Raw genomic sequence first — 17,809 nt, 5'->3', positions numbered from 1 at the left:
TGTTGGGCCTCCAAGTGCAGAGGTTTGTAGGACCGTAGGAAATTTCCCTTAAGTGGATGACCTAAGGTTTATCAATCCGTGGGAGGCGTAGGATGAAGACGGTCTCTCTCAAGCAACCCTGCAACCAAATAACAAAGAGTCTCTTGTGTCCCCAACACACCCAATACAATGGTAAATTCTATAAGTGCACTAGTTCGGCAAAGAGATGGTGATACAAGTGTAATATGGATGGTACATATAGGTTTTTGTAATCTGAAAATATAAAAACAGCAAGGTAACTAATGATAAAAGTGAGCGAAAACGGTATTGCAATGCTTGGAAACAAGGCCTAGGGTTCATACTTTCACTAGTGCAAGTTCTCTCAACAATAATAACATAACTGGATCATATAACTATCCCTCAACATGCAACAAAGAGTCACTCCAAAGTCACTAATAGCGGAGAACAAACGAAGAGATTATGGTAGGGTACGAAACCACCTCAAAGTTAATCTTTCCGATCAATCCATTGGGCTATTCCTATAAGTGTCACAAACAGCCCTAGAGTTCGTAGTAAAATAACACCTTAAGACACACATCAACCAAAACCCTAATGTCACCTAGATACTCCAATGTCACCTCAAGTATCCGTGGGTATGATTATACGATATGCATCACACAATCTCAGATTCATCTATTCAACCAACACATAGAACCTCAAAGAGTGCCCCAAAGTTTCTACCGGAGACTTAAGACAAAAACGTGTGCCAACCCCTATGCATAGGTTCATGGGCGGAACCCGCAAGTTGATCACCAAAACATACATCAAGTTAATCAATAGAATAACCCATTGTCACCACGGTTATCCCACGCAAGACATACATCAAGTGTTCTCAAATCATTAAAGACTCAATCCGATAAGATAACTTCAAAGGGAAAACTCAATCCATTACAAGAGAGTAGAGGGGGAGAAACATCATAAGATCCAACTATAATAGCCAAGCTCGCGATACATCAAGATCGTATCACCTCAAGAACACGAGAGAGAGAGAGAGAGAAAGAGAGGGAGAGAGATCAAACACATAGCTACTGGTACATACCCTCAGCCCCGAGGGTGAACTACTCCCTCCTCGTCATGGGGAGCACCGGGATGATGAAGATGGCCACCGGTGAGGGTTCCCCCCTCCGGCAGGGTGCCGGAACAGGGTCCCGATTGGTTTTTGGTGGCTACAGAGGCTTGCGGCAGCGGAACTCCCGATCTATTCTGTTCCCCGAAGGTTTTAGGGTATATGGATATATATAGGAGGAAGAAATACGTCTGGGGAGCCACGAGGGGCCCACGAGGGTGGAGGGCGCGCCCAGGGGGTGGGCGCGCCCCCCTGCCTCGTGCCTTCCTCGTTGCCTCCCTTACGTACACCCCAAGTCTTCTGGATTACTTCCGTTCCAAAAATTAACTCTCTCGAAGGTTTCATTCCGTTTGGACTCCGTTTGATATTCCTTTTCTGCGAAACACTGAAACAAGGGAAAAACAGAAACTGGCACTGGGCTCTGGGTTAATAGGTTAGTCCAAAAAATAATATAAAAGTGTTTAATAAAGCCCATAAACATCCAAAACAGATAATATAATGGCATGAATACTTCATAAATTATAGATACGTTGGAGACGTATCAGCATCCCCAAGCTTAATTCCTGCTCGTCCTCGAGTAGGTAAATGATAAAAGAAATAATTTATGAAGTGTGAATGCTAGCAGGTGCACAAGTTTGATTAATGATAATTTCAATCACCTTTTCTAGCATCACAGTATATCATAACAGTAGCTCATCTCATAGAACTTTTCATGATCAAGTAACAAGCTATTCACACGTTAAAGTATAAATCATAAACTTTCTTGAAAACCAACAAACCGTGTTATTAGTCATCAAACAATTACAATTCATCTTATTTTCAGGAAGAGTCTATGGAGCTTTGATTTAGCAAACTCCACATACTCAACTATCATTTAGTCTTTCACAATTGCTAACACTCACGCGATATTTATGGGTTCAAAGTTTTAATCAGACACAGAGAAAGATAGGGGCTTATAGATTCGCCTCCCAACCTTTTACCTCCAGGGTAATGTCAACAATAATAGCTCATGATGCCTTACATCCAATTGGATATATATATATATCAGAATCTTTCCAACACGAGGTGCTTGCCAAAGGATAAAATGAAAAAGGAAAGGTGAAGATCACCATGACTCTTGCATAAAAGCAAAAGATAGGCCCTTCGCAGAGGGAAGCAGAGGTTGCCATGCGCTTTTATAGTTGGATGCACAAAATCTTAATGCGAGGGAACGTCACTTTATATTGCCACTTGTGATAGGGACCTTTATTATGCAGTCCGTCGCTTTTATTTCTTCCATATCACAATGATCGTATAAAGCTTATTTTCTCCACACTAAAAGATCATACATATTTAGAGAGCAATTTTTATTGCATGCACCGATGACAACTTACTTGAAGGATCTTACTCAATCCATAGGTAGGTATAGTGGACTCTCATGGCAATACTGGTTTAAGGGATGTTTGGAAGCACAAGTAGTATCTCTACTTGGTGCAAGGAATTTGGCTAGCATGAGGGGGAAAGGCAAGCTCAACGTGTTGGGCGATCCATGACAATATAATTTATTTCGGATATAAGAAAACATAACCCATTACGTTGTCTTCCTTGTCCAACATCAACCTTTTATCATGTCATATTTTAATGAGTGCTCACAATTACAAAAGATGTCCAAGATAGTATATTTATATGTGAAATCTCTCTTCCTTCAATATTCTTTCATGAATTGTTCAAGTGACCAATACAACGTTTGCTAACCTTCAATGAATTTACCACCTCTACTTCTTATATGTGAAGTCATTACTCTCCATGGGATAAGCATATGAAACATATATAATTTCAGATTTATGACATTCAAATCATTCAACCATTTACTCATAGGATATAAGTGAAGCACATGAGTAAATGACAAACTACTCCAAAAAGATATAAGTGAAGATCAATGAGTAGTTAAATAATTATGTAGCTATGTGAAAACTCTCTCTCATTTAAGAATTTCAGATCTTGGTATTTTATTCAAACAGCAAGCAAAGCTAAAGAAAATAAAATGACGCTCCAAGCAAAACACATATCATGTGGTGAATAAAAATATAGATCCAAGTACCGATGAACGAAGACGAAAGAGGGGATGCCATCCGGGGCATCCCCAAGCTTAGGCTCTTGGTTGTCCTTGAATATTACCTTGGGGTGCCTTGGGAATCCCCAAGCTTAGGCTCTTGCCACTCCTTATTCCATAGTCCATCGAATCTTTACCCAAAACTTGAAAACTTCACAACACAAAACTTAACAGAAAATCTCGTGAGCTCTGTTAGCGAAAGAAAAGAAAACACCACTTCAAGGTACTGTAATGAACTCATTCTTTATTTGTATTGGTGTTAAATCTACTGTATTCTAACATTTCTATGGTTTATAAACTATTTTACTAGCCATAGATTCATCAAAATAAGCAAACGACACACGAAAAACAGAATCTGTCAAAAACAGAACAGTCTGTAGTAATCTGTAACTAACGCAAACTTCTGGAACTCAAAAAAATTCCACCAAAATAGGAAGACGTAGATACTTTGATTATTGATCTGCTGCAATTGGAATCAGTATTTTATCACATTCTGGTGATTTTTAACAATTGTTTTCGTAAACAGAAAGTTTCTGGAATTTTCAGCAAGATCAAATAACTATCATCCAAGAAGATCCTATAGGTTTAACTTGGCACAAACACTAATTAAAACATAAAACCACATCTAACCAAAGACTAGATAGATTATTTATTACTAAACAGAACCAAAAAAGCAAAAAACTAAAGTAAAATTGGGTTGCCTCCCAACAAGCGCTAACGTTTAACGCCCCTAGCTAGGCATGATGACTTCAACGATGCTCACATAAAAGATAAGAATTGAAACCTAAAGAGAGCATCTTGAAGATTATGACTAGCACATTTAAGTCTAACCCACTTCCTATGCATAGGGATTCTGTGAGCAAACAACTTAGGGGAATAGTAATCAACTAGCATAGGAAGGCAAAACAAGTATAACTTTAAAACTTTAAGCACATAGAGAGGAAACTTGATATTATTGCAATTCCTACAAGCATATATTCCTCCCTCATAATAATTTTCAGTAGCATCATGAATGAATTCAACAATATAACCAGCACCTAAAGCATTCTTTTCATGATCTACTTGCATAGAAAATTTACTACTCTCCACATAAGCAAAATTCTTCTCATTCAGAATAGTGGGAGTATCATAAGAGACTTGAATACTATAAATTTTTTCCACATTAAAAGAGTAATGTTCAGAAAAAGGGTAATCATGACAAGTTTTATAAATATAATCATCACTACTTTTTATAGAATAAGTTTCATCACAATAATCATCATAAGTAGCAACTTTGTTCTCATCATAATCGATTGAAACCTCTTCCGAAATAGTGGATACATCACTAAATAAAGTCATGACCTCTCCAAATCCACTTTCATAAATATTATAAGATTCAACATCCTCCAAAATAGTGGGATCATTACTTCCTAAAGTTGACACTCTTCCAAACCCACTTTCATTAATATAATCATCATAGGTAGAAGGCATGCTATCATCATAACAACTTTGCATATCAAAACTTGGGAGGCTAAAAATATCATCTTCATTAAACTTAGCATCCCAAAGCTTGGGACAAACATTAATTGCAGAAAGTATATTCTCAAAAACATCATCTTCATCAAACATAGCATCCCCAAGCTTGGGCCTTTTCATATCATAAGCATAATCACTCTCATCATTAATAGTATGGATAGCACCAATAGTATAGCAATTATCATATTCTTCCAAGCAAGTGCCAAAAAGATTTTCAAGATCATAAGAAGTATCATTATCTTCCAAATCATAATCATCACAACAAGCAATAGGCATAACGAGATCATCATCAAGTGCATCATCTTCATTTTTCATGAGGCACAACAATAATAGGAGCAACATTATTTGGGAGAGATATCTTTTTACCTCTCCTCCTTTTTCTTTTCTTCTTCTTCACCACATCATGTGTGGGTTCAATCCTCTTTTTGGAGCTCCTTATTAATGAAATTGGTTGAATAGAAGGCTCCTCCTCGTTACCTGATTCATCATAAGAAATAATAGGAGGATATTGGGAAGTCTCTTCCCTTTCATTAGTATTCTCTTCATCTTCTATTTGTTTTCTTTTCTTTATGTAATTGGCAATATAAGGATTTTCAATACAATTCACCGCACAATACATATAAATTTCTTCTAGATCAAAATGAAGAACTCTATCAAGGGCAAATTCTGGAATAACCTTAGTTATATGTTTCATTTCTTCATAACCCAAGAGCAAACTAAGTTCATTATGATGTGCAAGGGAAATCAAGTCATCACAATTTTTGGACACGATACGATCATGAAACAATTTGCATTGGGTACTGAAATGATCGTGTTCATTGCAAAGTTCACAAGTACGGCTAAGAAAATTTAAATTTTCAGCACAAACATCTAGCCTTTCTTGCAACCATTTAGTTTCTAAATGCTTATGCCTCTTGCAATATCTATCTTCCCTATTTGGTGTGTACTTGCAAACCCAATGCACTCCACAAAAATTGACATGTTTATAGGAGACATTTTCATCATAACTAGTGCAATCATCATTACTACTATGGATATTCAAGGAGTTCATACTAACAACATTGCAATCATGCTCATCGTTCAAAGATTTAGTGCCAAACATTTTAATGCATTCTTCTTCTAACACTTTGGCACAATTTTCTTTTCCATCATACTCATGAAAGATATTAAAAAGATGAAGCGTATGAGGCAAACTCAATTCCATTTTATTTTTTTGTAATTTTCTTTTATAGACTATACTAGTGATAAAACAAGAAACTAAAAGATTCGATTGCAAGATCTAAAGATATACCTTCAAGCACTCACCTCCCCGGCAACGGCGCTAGAAAAGAGCTTAGTTGACGGGGTGTGAGTGCCGCTTACCTAGCTTCCCTGGCAACGGCGCCACAAAAGAGCTTCATGTTTACTACGCAACCTTCTTCTTGTAGACGTTGTTGGGCCTCCAAGTGCAGAGGTTTGTAGGACAGTAGCAAATTTCCCTTAGGTGGATGACCTAAGGTTTATCAATCCGTGGGAGGCGTAGGATGAAGATGGTCTCTCTCAAGCAACCCTGCAATCAAATAACAAAGAGTCTCCTGTGCCCCCAACACACCCAATACAATGGTAAATTGTATAGGTGCACTAGTTCGGCGAAGAGATGGTGATACAAGTGTCATATGGATGGCAGATATAGGTTTTTGTATTCTGATAATATAAAAACAGCAAGGTAACTAATGATAAAAGTGAGCGAAAACGGTATTGCAATGCTTGGAAACAAGGCTAGGGTTCATACTTTCACTAGTGCAAGTTCTCTCAACAATAATAACATAACTGGATCATATAACTATCCCTCAACATGCAACAAAGAGTCACTCCAAAGTCACTAATAGCGGAGAACAAACGAAGAGATTATGGTAGGGTACGAAACCACCTCAAAGTTATTCTTTCCGATCAATCCATTGGGCTATTCCTATAAGTGTCACAAACAGCCCTAGAGTTCGTAGTAAAATAACACCTTAAGACACACATCAACCAAAACCCTAATGTCACCTAGATACTCCAATGTCACCTCAAGTATCCGTGGGTATGATTATACGATATGCATCACATAATCTCAGATTCATCTATTCAACCAACACATAGAACCTCAAAGAGTGCCCCAAAGGTTCTACCGGAGAGTCAAGACGAAAACGTGTGCCAACCCCTATGCATAGGTTCATGGGCGTTACCCGCAAGTTGATCACCAAAACATACATCAAGTGAATCAATAGAATAACCCATTTTCACCACGGTTATCCCACACAAGACATACATCAAGTGTTCTCAAATCATTAAAGACTCAATCGGATAAGATAACTTCAAAGGGAAAACTCAATCCATTACAAGAGACTAGAGGGGGAGAAACATCATAAGATCCAACTATAATAGCAAAGCTCGCGATACATCAAGATCGTATCACCTCAAGAACACGAGAGAGAGAGAGAGAGAGAGAGAGAGAGAGATCAAACACATAGGTACTGGTACATACCCTCAGCCCCGAGGGTGAACTACTCCCTCCTCGTCATGGAGAGCGCCGGGATGATGAAGATGGCCACCGGTGAGGGTTCCCCCCTCCGGCAGGGTGCCGAAACAGGGTCCCGATTGGTTTTTGGTGGCTACAGAGGCTTGCGGTGGCGGAACTCCCGATCTATTCTGTTCCCCGAAGGTTTTAGGGTATATGGATATATATAGGAGGAAGAAATACGTCAGGGGAGCCACAAGGGGCCCACGAGGGTGGAGGGCGTGCCCGGGGGGTGGGCGCGCCCCCCTGCCTCGTGCCTTCCTCGCTGCTTCCCTTACGTACACCCCAAGTCTTCTGGATTGCTTCCGTTCCAAAAATAACTCTCCCGAAGGTTTCATTCCGTTTGGACTCCATTTGATATTCCTTTTCTGCGAAACACTGAAACAAGGGAAAAACAGAAACTGGCACTGGGCTCTGGGTTAATAGGTTAGTCCAAAAAATAATATAAAAGTGTTTAATAAAGCCCATAAACATCCAAAACAGATAATATAATAGCATGAATACTTCATAAATTATAGATACGTTGGAGACGTATCAGCATGTTCTGGCCGTCATGATCAGCGTGTTCCATCAGAACATGCGCAACCGCAAGATGCGCGAAGAGCTGGCGATGAACAAGGTTAAGGATGTGGCCGAACTTTATGTTCTGGCCGATAGGTGCGCCCGGGCTGAAGAGGGCAGGAAGTACCCCGGCGAGGACGCCGGCGCGAAAACTGACTCTACTGATGAAGACACCGCCGCCCCGATGAAGAAGGGCCGGCGTTGCAACCAGAAACGCAAGGGCAAGACCGTGCTTGCCGTCGAGGGATCTGACAGCACCGGCACCACCAAGAAGGCTAAGGCAGATGACCCCGGCAAGGAAATTGCCGGGTGTGCCGCTTGCCGGGCCTTGGCGGCTGCCGACAAGCTGGGGGCCTCCGACAAGCAGTATTGCAAGATCCATCGCACCAAGGGCCACGACCTCCAGAACTGCCGACAAGTTGAACTGCTTGCTGAGAAGCAAAAGGCCGAGTATGAGAGGCGGGACAAGGAGAAGGGCCAGGATGGTGCCGACGGATTCGGCAAGAAGCGTGGTGGCCAAGGAGGTCGCCGCGGCAAGGATAACCAACAAGAGAGGCCCGCTCGGGGCCGCGACAAGAAGCAAGAAGATGATGATCATGACGAGGACGATGAGTCCGGCAAGCAAGAGTTCTAGAAGGCTACGGAGGCCAAGTGCGTTGATGGTGGCGCCTCGCTGCATACTTCTCACCGCCAGCTCAAGCAGTGGGCGCGTGAGATCACAGCAGCGGAGCCATCGTTCGACACTCGGAAGCCGCTGAAATGGTCCAGCACGCCCATCATCTTTGACGCCGGGGACCACCCTGATCGCACCACTGTGGTCGGGTGTTTGTCGTTGTTGGTCTCACCAATGATACGCAACCTCAAGGTGAACAAGATGCTGGTTGACGGCGGGGCCGGTCTGAACTTAATCTCGCCCGTTGTCATCAAGAGGCTGCAAATTCCCGACGGAGACCTCAATGAGACGGGCACGTTTGAAGGGGTCAACCCAGGAAGGAGCCAGCCGAAGGGGAAGGTCATGTTGCCTGTGACGTTTGGAGGCGAGCTGAACTACAGGACGGAGAGGATTGTCTTTGATGTAGCCGAGATCCCCTTGCCCTACAATGGGATTCTCGGCCGCCCGGCGCTAGCCAAGTTCATGGCGGCATCGCATTACGCCTACAACACGCTGAAATGCCTGGGCCGATGACCGTCATCACCGTCCCCTGCGACAAGAAAGATGCGCTGATCTGCGCCGACCTACTCTACCGGGAAGCGGTTGTAGCAGCTGCCGCCAAGGCACTTGCTCCTGCGGGAAGAAGAAGACCGGCAAGACCTCTCGCACCCACTCCGGCATGTGCGCCTCTTCGGAGTGTTGCGCTACCATCGAGGACGTTCCAGAGAGCTCCACCGGTAAGAGCAAGAAATCCAGAGCTGCACCGCCACAGACCAAGAAGGTGTCCGTCAGGGAGGATGGCACGGGAGGGGCTTTCACCATAAGCTCCACCCTCGACAGCAAATAGGAAGGCGTGCTCGTCACCTTCCTGCGGGCGAATATCGATGTGTTTGCATGGCAAGCATCCGACATCCCCGGTGTTCCCAGGGAGGTGATTGAGCACCACCTTGCTGTCTGTCCTCATGCGCAGCCCGTCAAGTAGAAGGTCAGGAAGCAGGCTCTGGAAAGGCAAGAGTTCATCACAGAGGAGATCAGGAAGTTAGAAGCAGCAGGCTTGGTGAGAGGAGTGCTCCATCCGACGTGGTTGGCCAATCCAGTGGTGGTACGCAAGGCAAACGGGAAGTGGAGGCTGTGTATTGATTACACAGATATCAATAAGGCTTGTCCCAAGGACCCTTTCCCGTTGTCGCGCATCGACCAGATTGTTAACTCCACGGCCGGGTGTGATCTGTTGTCATTCCTTGATGCCTACTCAGGATACCATCAGATCTTCATGACAAGAGAAGACGAAGAGAAGACAACATTCATCACCCCATGTGGTATGTACTGCTTTTTACGGATGCCTTTCGGGTTGAAGAGTGCTGGCTCAACGTTTGCAAGAGCGGACCAAATTGGTTTTGAACCCCAGCTGCATAGAAATATGGAAGCATACATGGATGACATAGTGGTCAAGACCAAGGACAGGGCCACACTTGTACAAGATCTGGAGGAGACCTTTGCAAATTTGCGCAAGATCAACCTCAAGTTGAACCCTGAGAAGTGTGTCTTCGGAGTTCCGTCCGGCAAACTTCTCGGGTTCTTTGTGTCACAGCGTGGGATCGAGGTGAACCCAGACAAGATTAAGGCTATCGAACAGATTGAGGCGCCCAAGCGGATCAAGGATGTGCGTCGGCTCACTGGCTGCGTTGCCGCCATGAGTCGATTCATCTCCATGTCTGCCGAGCGCGCCCTTCCCTTTTTCAAGATTTTGAAAAAAGCGGGCCCAATGGAGTGGACCCCGGAGGCCGAAGCAGCACTGCAGGACCTGAAGAAATACCTCTCCTCTACGCCAGTACTGGTTGCGCCCAAACCATAAGAGTCATTGATGCTGTATCTAGCGGCAATGAATCAAGTGGTCAGCGCCATGCTGGTGGCGCAGAGGGAGGTCGATGAAGAGGCAGTGGCAATGGCAGGGCCGGCGGATGGCGAGCCAGAGATCCCCCCGGCAGGGCCTAGTGCCGACAAAGCAGGGCCCCCGGTAGGGTTTGACGTCGACAGGACAGAGCCTGCGCGACCGAGAGAAGTGATGCAGAGGAAGAAGATGATGCAGCACCTGGTTTATTTCGTGAGCTCCCTCTTGCAGGGGGCTAGGTCAAGATACTCCAGTGTGCAGAAATTGCTCTTCAGCCTCCTTATGGCCTCGAGGAAGCTGCGTCATTACTTCCAAGCACACGAGATCACTGTCGTCACCCGCCTCCCGTTGCAACGGATATTGCATAATCCAGATGCAACCGGGAGGATTGTGGAGTGGGCCTTGGAGCTGTCGAGCTTTGGTTTGAAGTTTGAAAGTACTTTGATGATCCAGAGCAGAGTCTTGGCAGAGTTCATTGCAGAGTGGACCTCAACGCCCAACGAAGAAATCCAGGAGACCGCTCTCCCTGGCAAGGAGCAAGTCACGACTGGATCATGTACTTTGATGGGGCTTTCTCGCTACAAGGCGCCGGTGCCGGTGTGCAGCTTGTCGCACCCATCGGGGAGCACCTCAAGTATGTAATACAGATGCACTTTCCCAGGGAGATGACCACGAACAACACTGCTGAGTACGAGGGGCTGCTTGCCGGTCTCAGGATCGCGGCAGACCTCGGGGTTAAGAACCTCATCGTCTGGGGTGATTTGCAGCTTGTCGTCAGACAAGTCAACAAAGATTATCAGAGCCCGTTTATGGAGGCCTACGTAGATGAGGTGAGGAAGCTGGAGGAGCGCTTCGACGGTATACAAGCGGAGCACGTTCCCCGAGCGGAGAACGACATCGCTGATTACCTGTCGAAGCGCGCTGCATTCAAGCTACCTGTGGAACTAGGTACCTTTTTGCTTCGGTTAACTCGACCATCCGTCGAACCATCAACGGAGCAGAACAAATGGAGGAAATCAGGCCCCGACAAGTACTTTCCCGCTGAGCCCCCAGGGGCCACCGGCAAGGGTGTTGCCGTGGATTCTGAGCCTGCCGAGGAGCAACTGACTCAGGCAGGCCGTCAAGCCCTGACCGTGGAGACGGCTGCTCCCATGGCAGAAGAAATGCCTTTGGTCCTTATCGTCGAGCCCCAGGCTCCGGCATGGGCACAGCATACTGTCTGTTTCCTCCAGACAGGGGAACTTCCTGAGGAGCAGGAAGAAGCGGAAAAAGTAGCCCGTCGGTCTACCTTGTGTCAGTTCCTCGACGACGTCCTGTACAGAAAAAGACCGAACGGTGTGAAATTGAAGTGCATCCCCCGGGAGGAAGGACTGGAGCTGTTGGCAGAGATACATGGAGGCATATGTGGCTCCCACATAGGGTCGAGGGCCCTTGCCGGCAATGCTTCTTCTAGCCCACCGCCCTCCAGGATGCGACAGCACTAGTAACCAGGTGTGAAGCGTGCCAGTTCCATTCGAAGAAGCTTCATCAACCAGCTCAAGCCCTTCAAACAATACCTCTCTCCTGACCGTTTTTGGTCTGGGGGCTCGACATACTGGGCCCTTTCCCTCGCGCTGTCGGGGGCTTTGAGTACTTGTACGTTGCAATCGACAAGTTCACAAAGTGGCCGGAGGTGGATCCAGTGAGGAAGGTTACTGCACAGTCAACCGTCAAGTTCTTCAAAGGGCTAGTCTGCCGTTTTGGTGTGCCAAGCAGAGTCATCACCGACAATGGCACGCAGTTCACAAGCCACACGTTCATGCAATACATCCAAGACCTCGGCAGCAAGGTCTGTTTCGCTTCCGTGGCACATCCACGGAGCAACGGCCAGGCAGAGAGGGAAAATGCTGAAGTGTTGTGAGGCTTGAGGACAAAGACTTTTGACAGGCTGCACAAGAGTGGAAGGCACTGGATTGATGAGTTGCCAGCGGTTCTTTGGTCGATCAGAACGATGCCAAATCGAGCCACCGGCCAGACACCCTTTGCCCTGGTATACGGGGCAGAAGCAGTTCTCCCCACGGAACTCACATACGGGTCACCTCGAGTGCTCGCTTATGACGAGCTTGAGCAAGAGCAATTGCGGCAAGATCACGCAATGCTCCTTGAGGAAGATCGTCTTCGGGCGGCTGTGAGAGCAGCATGCTACCAGCAAGCTTTGCGCCGCTACCATAGCCGCAAGGTTCATGCCCGAAGCTTTGAGGAAGGCGACCTTGTTCTTCGGCGCGTTCAGTCGGCCAAGAATTCCAACAAGTTGATGCCGAAGTGGGAAGGCCCTTATCAGGTAATACGAGTCACCAGGCCCGGCGCAGTCCGCCTAGAGACCGAAGATGCTGTCCCAGTGAGCAACTCCTGGAACATCGAACATCTTCGCAAGTTTTACCCATAAGGCGCGGCTGCCGGGCCTCCCGGCAAGCCACCTTTTGTACAAGCTTTGCCGGCAAGGCATGTAACCCTCTGTACAAATCCAGACGCAGACCCTGAGCATAAATAAATGAAGCGCTGGCGCCCTAAGTTTTAGCATGCATGCTAGGTTAAATCTCTCCCTCGGTTAGGGTTGATAGTGCTTAGCGGCGGCTAACCCCTAGCCTAGAGGTCGAGCATGCGTCTTTATGTCCTCTTTGGTTCACAGGGCACGTGGACACTTCTTCTGAGCCGCTTGGGAAAAGGAGGACGAACCGGCGCTCCCGCCCCGGCAAGCCAGGACTGCCGGGGGCTGAAGACACAAGGATCTAACCACGGCAAGCCAAGGTTGCCGGGGGCTGCGGATTCAGATAAGTCCTTCATCCCATGTTGTGCATTTCTGTATTGAACTGGGACAAATGAAACCTCGTTTTACTCTAAGACGACCGTGCTCCCCCTTTTTCTTGTACCCAAGTCCCTGGGACAGAACCGGTTCGTAGACGCGGTGGCAAGGAAATAAACGAGGGGCCTAACTCTACTTCGCCCCTGCCTCTGCCAAAAGCATGAGAATGGTCGACTGAAGTCAGGGGACGGCAAGGCCTGTTGCCGGGCGACAATGTTTATCCTAAAAATAATGAGGATTCGTTCCTTGGCATGGGCCTCGCTCACGCACAAAGAACCCGGCAAACACCCTTTTTATTAAAAACATCCCAGGTACAGTTCATACGGAATTAAAAACATGAGCAAGGGGATTACAAGTCTTAAAATTAACAAGTGCCCGCAGGCTTACAAACTAAAAAGAGATATGGTGCCCGTAATCTGTTTCTTGTCCCTCTCCTCAGAAAGTGGAACAAGACAGCAGGAGGGCAAAAAGAGTTCCTAGGCGAGGTGCAAGGAGCAGAAGGCGCCAAGAGAGCATCTCGGTGCCGACAGGAGAGCTGGAAGACGACGCAGCGGGCCGACAATACGCGACGAAGGCGTCGGCGCCCGCGTACTACGACTTGACGGCCGCCACCCGCCTTCTCCGGCCCTCCTACGCCAGCCGCCCAAGGAGACGACGGGGAGCGCCCCGATGGAGAGCTTGATGAGGAAGGCCCTCGGTAGGGCGCGTGGCCGAGGGAAGGGCGACGCGGTCAGTCGGCGTCCCGCCGCTCGACTCCCTCGTCGCCGATGTCACTGTCCTCCTTGTCACTCCCGCTTGAGGAGGGATCTTCATCGTCGAAGGAGCTCTCCACGCAGCTTTAGGCGAGTTCCAAGATCTCCAAAGACAGGACGAGCCCCGCCGTCAGGCTGTGGATGCGAGCAAATGTCTTCCATCCACGACGGAGGTACATAACGTGAGGAGCGGGGAAGTCGACGTCGACCCGCGTGCCGCCGTTCCCGCAGCCCCTCATGTGCAATCTGAGGGTCTGGGGCGGATCAAGCTCCATTTCCCGAGCAAACAGGGTAGGGAGACGGAGACGACGACGCGGTGGCCGGCGCAGCCTGATGAAGAACTCCCGAGGCTGGTCCTCGACGTGGCCCTCCATCATGGGCGGCATCGCTGCCGGAGGCATGGCCATCGCGCCGCCTCGTCCCCCTCTCCCCCGACCACCGCGGCGACCTTGGCCTCGCCCCTCCCCCTTCCTCTCGTGGCCGGCTCCGCCACCGCGAGCTCGTGGGAAGGAGGAACGCACTATCGAGCGGCGACCCTCGCCCCCACCGTTGAAGGGCCTGCGCCCCCTCTCGCCATGACGGGTGGAAGGAAGGAGCGGAAGTGGAAGAAGATGGATGCTAGGAGAATGTGGGATGACATCCCCTTCCCCCTCCTTATAAAGGGGCGAGGTCGAGGTTCGGCCGCCCCACTCGACCAATCCAGCCATCGGAAGCGCAGGGAATCAGGACCGACCCGCTGCCCCAATCAGCGACGGCCCGGTTTCCCGCCTCCATCGCCTGCCACTTGCATGAAGGACGCGTGGCGAGCGAGCAGGATCGAGGGGACGGGTGAGGCGACCGTTCCCCGCCCCGTGATCGTGGGGCGTGGGCGCCTTGAAGACCGCGACCCGAGTCCACCCGGTAAATGAGCCGCGCCTCCACACCTTCCTCTTTTTATGGGGAAAGCGCGAGACGCCTATTTACCACAATGTGACGCATGCATGCGGGGACCGCCCCACGCATGACCCCCACATCACACAAGACCCTCCACGTCGCGTGTTCAACGCGGGTCGTGGGGAAGCGCAGCGGACGAAACAGTTACTACGTTGAAAATCTGCCCCACCTGTCCGCGCACCGTTCTGGGCCTGGCCCAACAACGCGTCGCGCTTATGTGTGGCCCAGACCCGGGGGCTCCTATCGGTGTACAAAAGTAGGGGCCCTCCTTTCGACCCCATTACTTGTGCACGGGCAGTCAAAGCCACGTGCCACGGCCACACTTAGCAGGGCAGAGGAGGGAAGCCAGAGAGGAGCCAAAGCACAAGACAACCAAAGCAACGCCAAGACCAGAAACACAGAAGGGCAAGAGGGCGAGGTAGACTCCCTCGGCAAGATCCTTGCCGAGGCAGCCTCCGCAGCCCCGGCAAGAGCCTTGCCGGGGCAGCCTGCCCGATGCGAGCAGAGCAAGCCACCCTTGAGCCCATGGGTTCCAACCTAACCAATTACATTGGAACCAAGGCTCGGGAGGCGCCTCCGTGGTGGCATGCAGATCTTCGTCAAGATCATAAACATGTGAGATCAGATGAGGACCAGAAGACAGCGACCCTCGGCGGGATCCTAGCCGAGGAAATCCACAAGACCCCCGGCAAGCGCCTTGCGGGGGACGACTGCAACGCCACGACAAGACCCTTGCCGGCCCCCCGGCAAGACCCTTGCCGAGGACATCAGTGGGGCCACTGCCAGGCCCGCACCAGCCAAGACTCCACCGCCGTTCCCAAGCAGCTGCTAGCTCAACCAGCTGGGCAGGCACCTGCGTGGCGACGGGCGGCCTCTACACCGACTCAGCAAGCACCTGCGTGGTGGCATGCAATCCTTCATGAAGGCTCCACCACCGCGCCAGCCCAGCAGCCAGCCAACGTGGCGCCACGACGCCTCGTCAGCTCGGACGCGTGTCAAGGCCAGGCGAGGCGGTGACAACTGGGACATGCTTCCTTGTCGTCCCTGATAAAGCAAGGGGGACACGTCGGCAGCGCATTAAACGCGTTTGTCCGACGGTCCCAAGGGATAGGCTTATCAACTGTAGACCTTTCCACCTCATGTGTGCCATTGTGGCAACCCCTTTTGCCTATAAAAGGTGGCCCGAGGCGACCAGGAGAGGGATTCAGCTCTTTTGGGCAAGTTGCACCCGTAGCTAGCTCAAGAACACAAGAACACTCAATACATCCACCAAAGCGGGACTAGGGTATTACGCATCTTCGCGACCCGAACCTGGGTAAACGACCCGTGTGCTTCCTGTCAGACCTACTCTTTGCACAACCTCGCGCCCACCGACCGTAGAAGGGATCCCAGTGATCCCATAGGTGTCGTTCCCACCGACACATAGCCATTCCGAGATATATATTGCCATGCAACTTTCCACCGTTCCGTTTATTATGACACGCTCCATCATTGTCATATTGCTTTGCATGATCATGTAGTTGACATCGTATTTGTGGCAAAGCCACCGTTCATAATTATTTCATACATGTCACTCTTGATTCATTGCACATCCCGGTACACTGCCAGGGGCATTCATATAGAGTCATATTTTGTTCTAGGTATCGAGTTGTAATTCTTGAGTTGTAAAGTAAATAAAAGTGTGAAGATCATCATTATTAGAGCATTGTCCCAGTGAGGAAAGGACGATGGAGACTATGATTCCCCCAAAAGTCGGGATGAGACTCCGGACGAAAAATAAAAATAAAAATAAAGAGGCCAAAAAAGAGAAGGCCCGAACAAAAAAACAAAAAAATGAGAGAAAAAGAGAGAAGGGGCAATACTACTATCCTTTTACCACACTTGTGCTTAAAAGTAGCACCATGATCTTAATGATAGAGAGTCTCCTATGTTGTCACTTTCATACACTAGTGGGAATTTTCATTATAGAACTTGGCTTGTATATTCCAATGATGGGATTCCTCAAATTGCCCTAGGTCTTCGTGAGCAAGCAAGTTGGATGCACCCCCACTTAGTTTGTTTTTGAGCTTTCATAAACTTATAGCTCTAGTGCATCTGTTGCATGGCAATCCCTACTCACTCACATTGATATCTATTGATGGGCATCTTCATAGCCCGTTGATATGCCTAGTTGATGTGAGACTATCTCCCTCTTTTTGTCTTCTCCACAACCACCATATTCTATTCCACCTGTAGTGCTATGTCCATGGCTCACGCTCATGTATTGCGTGAAAGTTGAAAAAGTTTGAGAACATCAAAAGTATGAAACAATTGCTTGGCTTGTCATCGGGGTTGTGCATGATTTGAATATTTTGTGTGATGAAGATGGAGCATAGCCAGACTATATGATTTTGTAGGGATAAGCTTTCTTTGGCCATGTTATTTTGAGAACACATAATTATTTTGTTAGTATGCTTGAAGTATTATTGTTTTTATGTCAATATTAAACTTTTGTTTTGAATCTTATGGATCTGAACATTCATGCCACAATAAAGAAATTACATGGATAAATATGTTAGGTAGTATTCCACATCAAAAATTCTGTTTTTATCATTTACCTACTCGAGGACGAACAGGAATTAAGCTTGGGGATGCTTGATACTTCTCCAACGTATCTATAATTATTTTATTATTCCATGCTATTATATTATCTATCTTGGATGTTTTATATGCATTTATATGTTATTTTATATGATTTTTGGGACTAACCTATTAACCTAGAGCCCAGTGCCAGTTTCTGTTTTTTCCTTGTTTTTGAGTTTTACAGAAAAGGAATATCAAACGGAGTCCAAATGACCTGAAACTTTATGACGATTGTTTTTGGACCAAAAGAAGCCCACGGAGTACCGGAGATGCACCAGAGGAGTCCCGAGGCCTCCACAAGGGTG

Source organism: Aegilops tauschii, chromosome 3 (assembly GCF_002575655.3).
Source record: "Aegilops tauschii subsp. strangulata cultivar AL8/78 chromosome 3, Aet v6.0, whole genome shotgun sequence".
NCBI lineage: Eukaryota > Viridiplantae > Streptophyta > Magnoliopsida > Poales > Poaceae > Aegilops > Aegilops tauschii.
The sequence above is the reverse complement of the archived record's forward strand: the minus strand, read 5'-3'. Positions refer to the sequence as shown.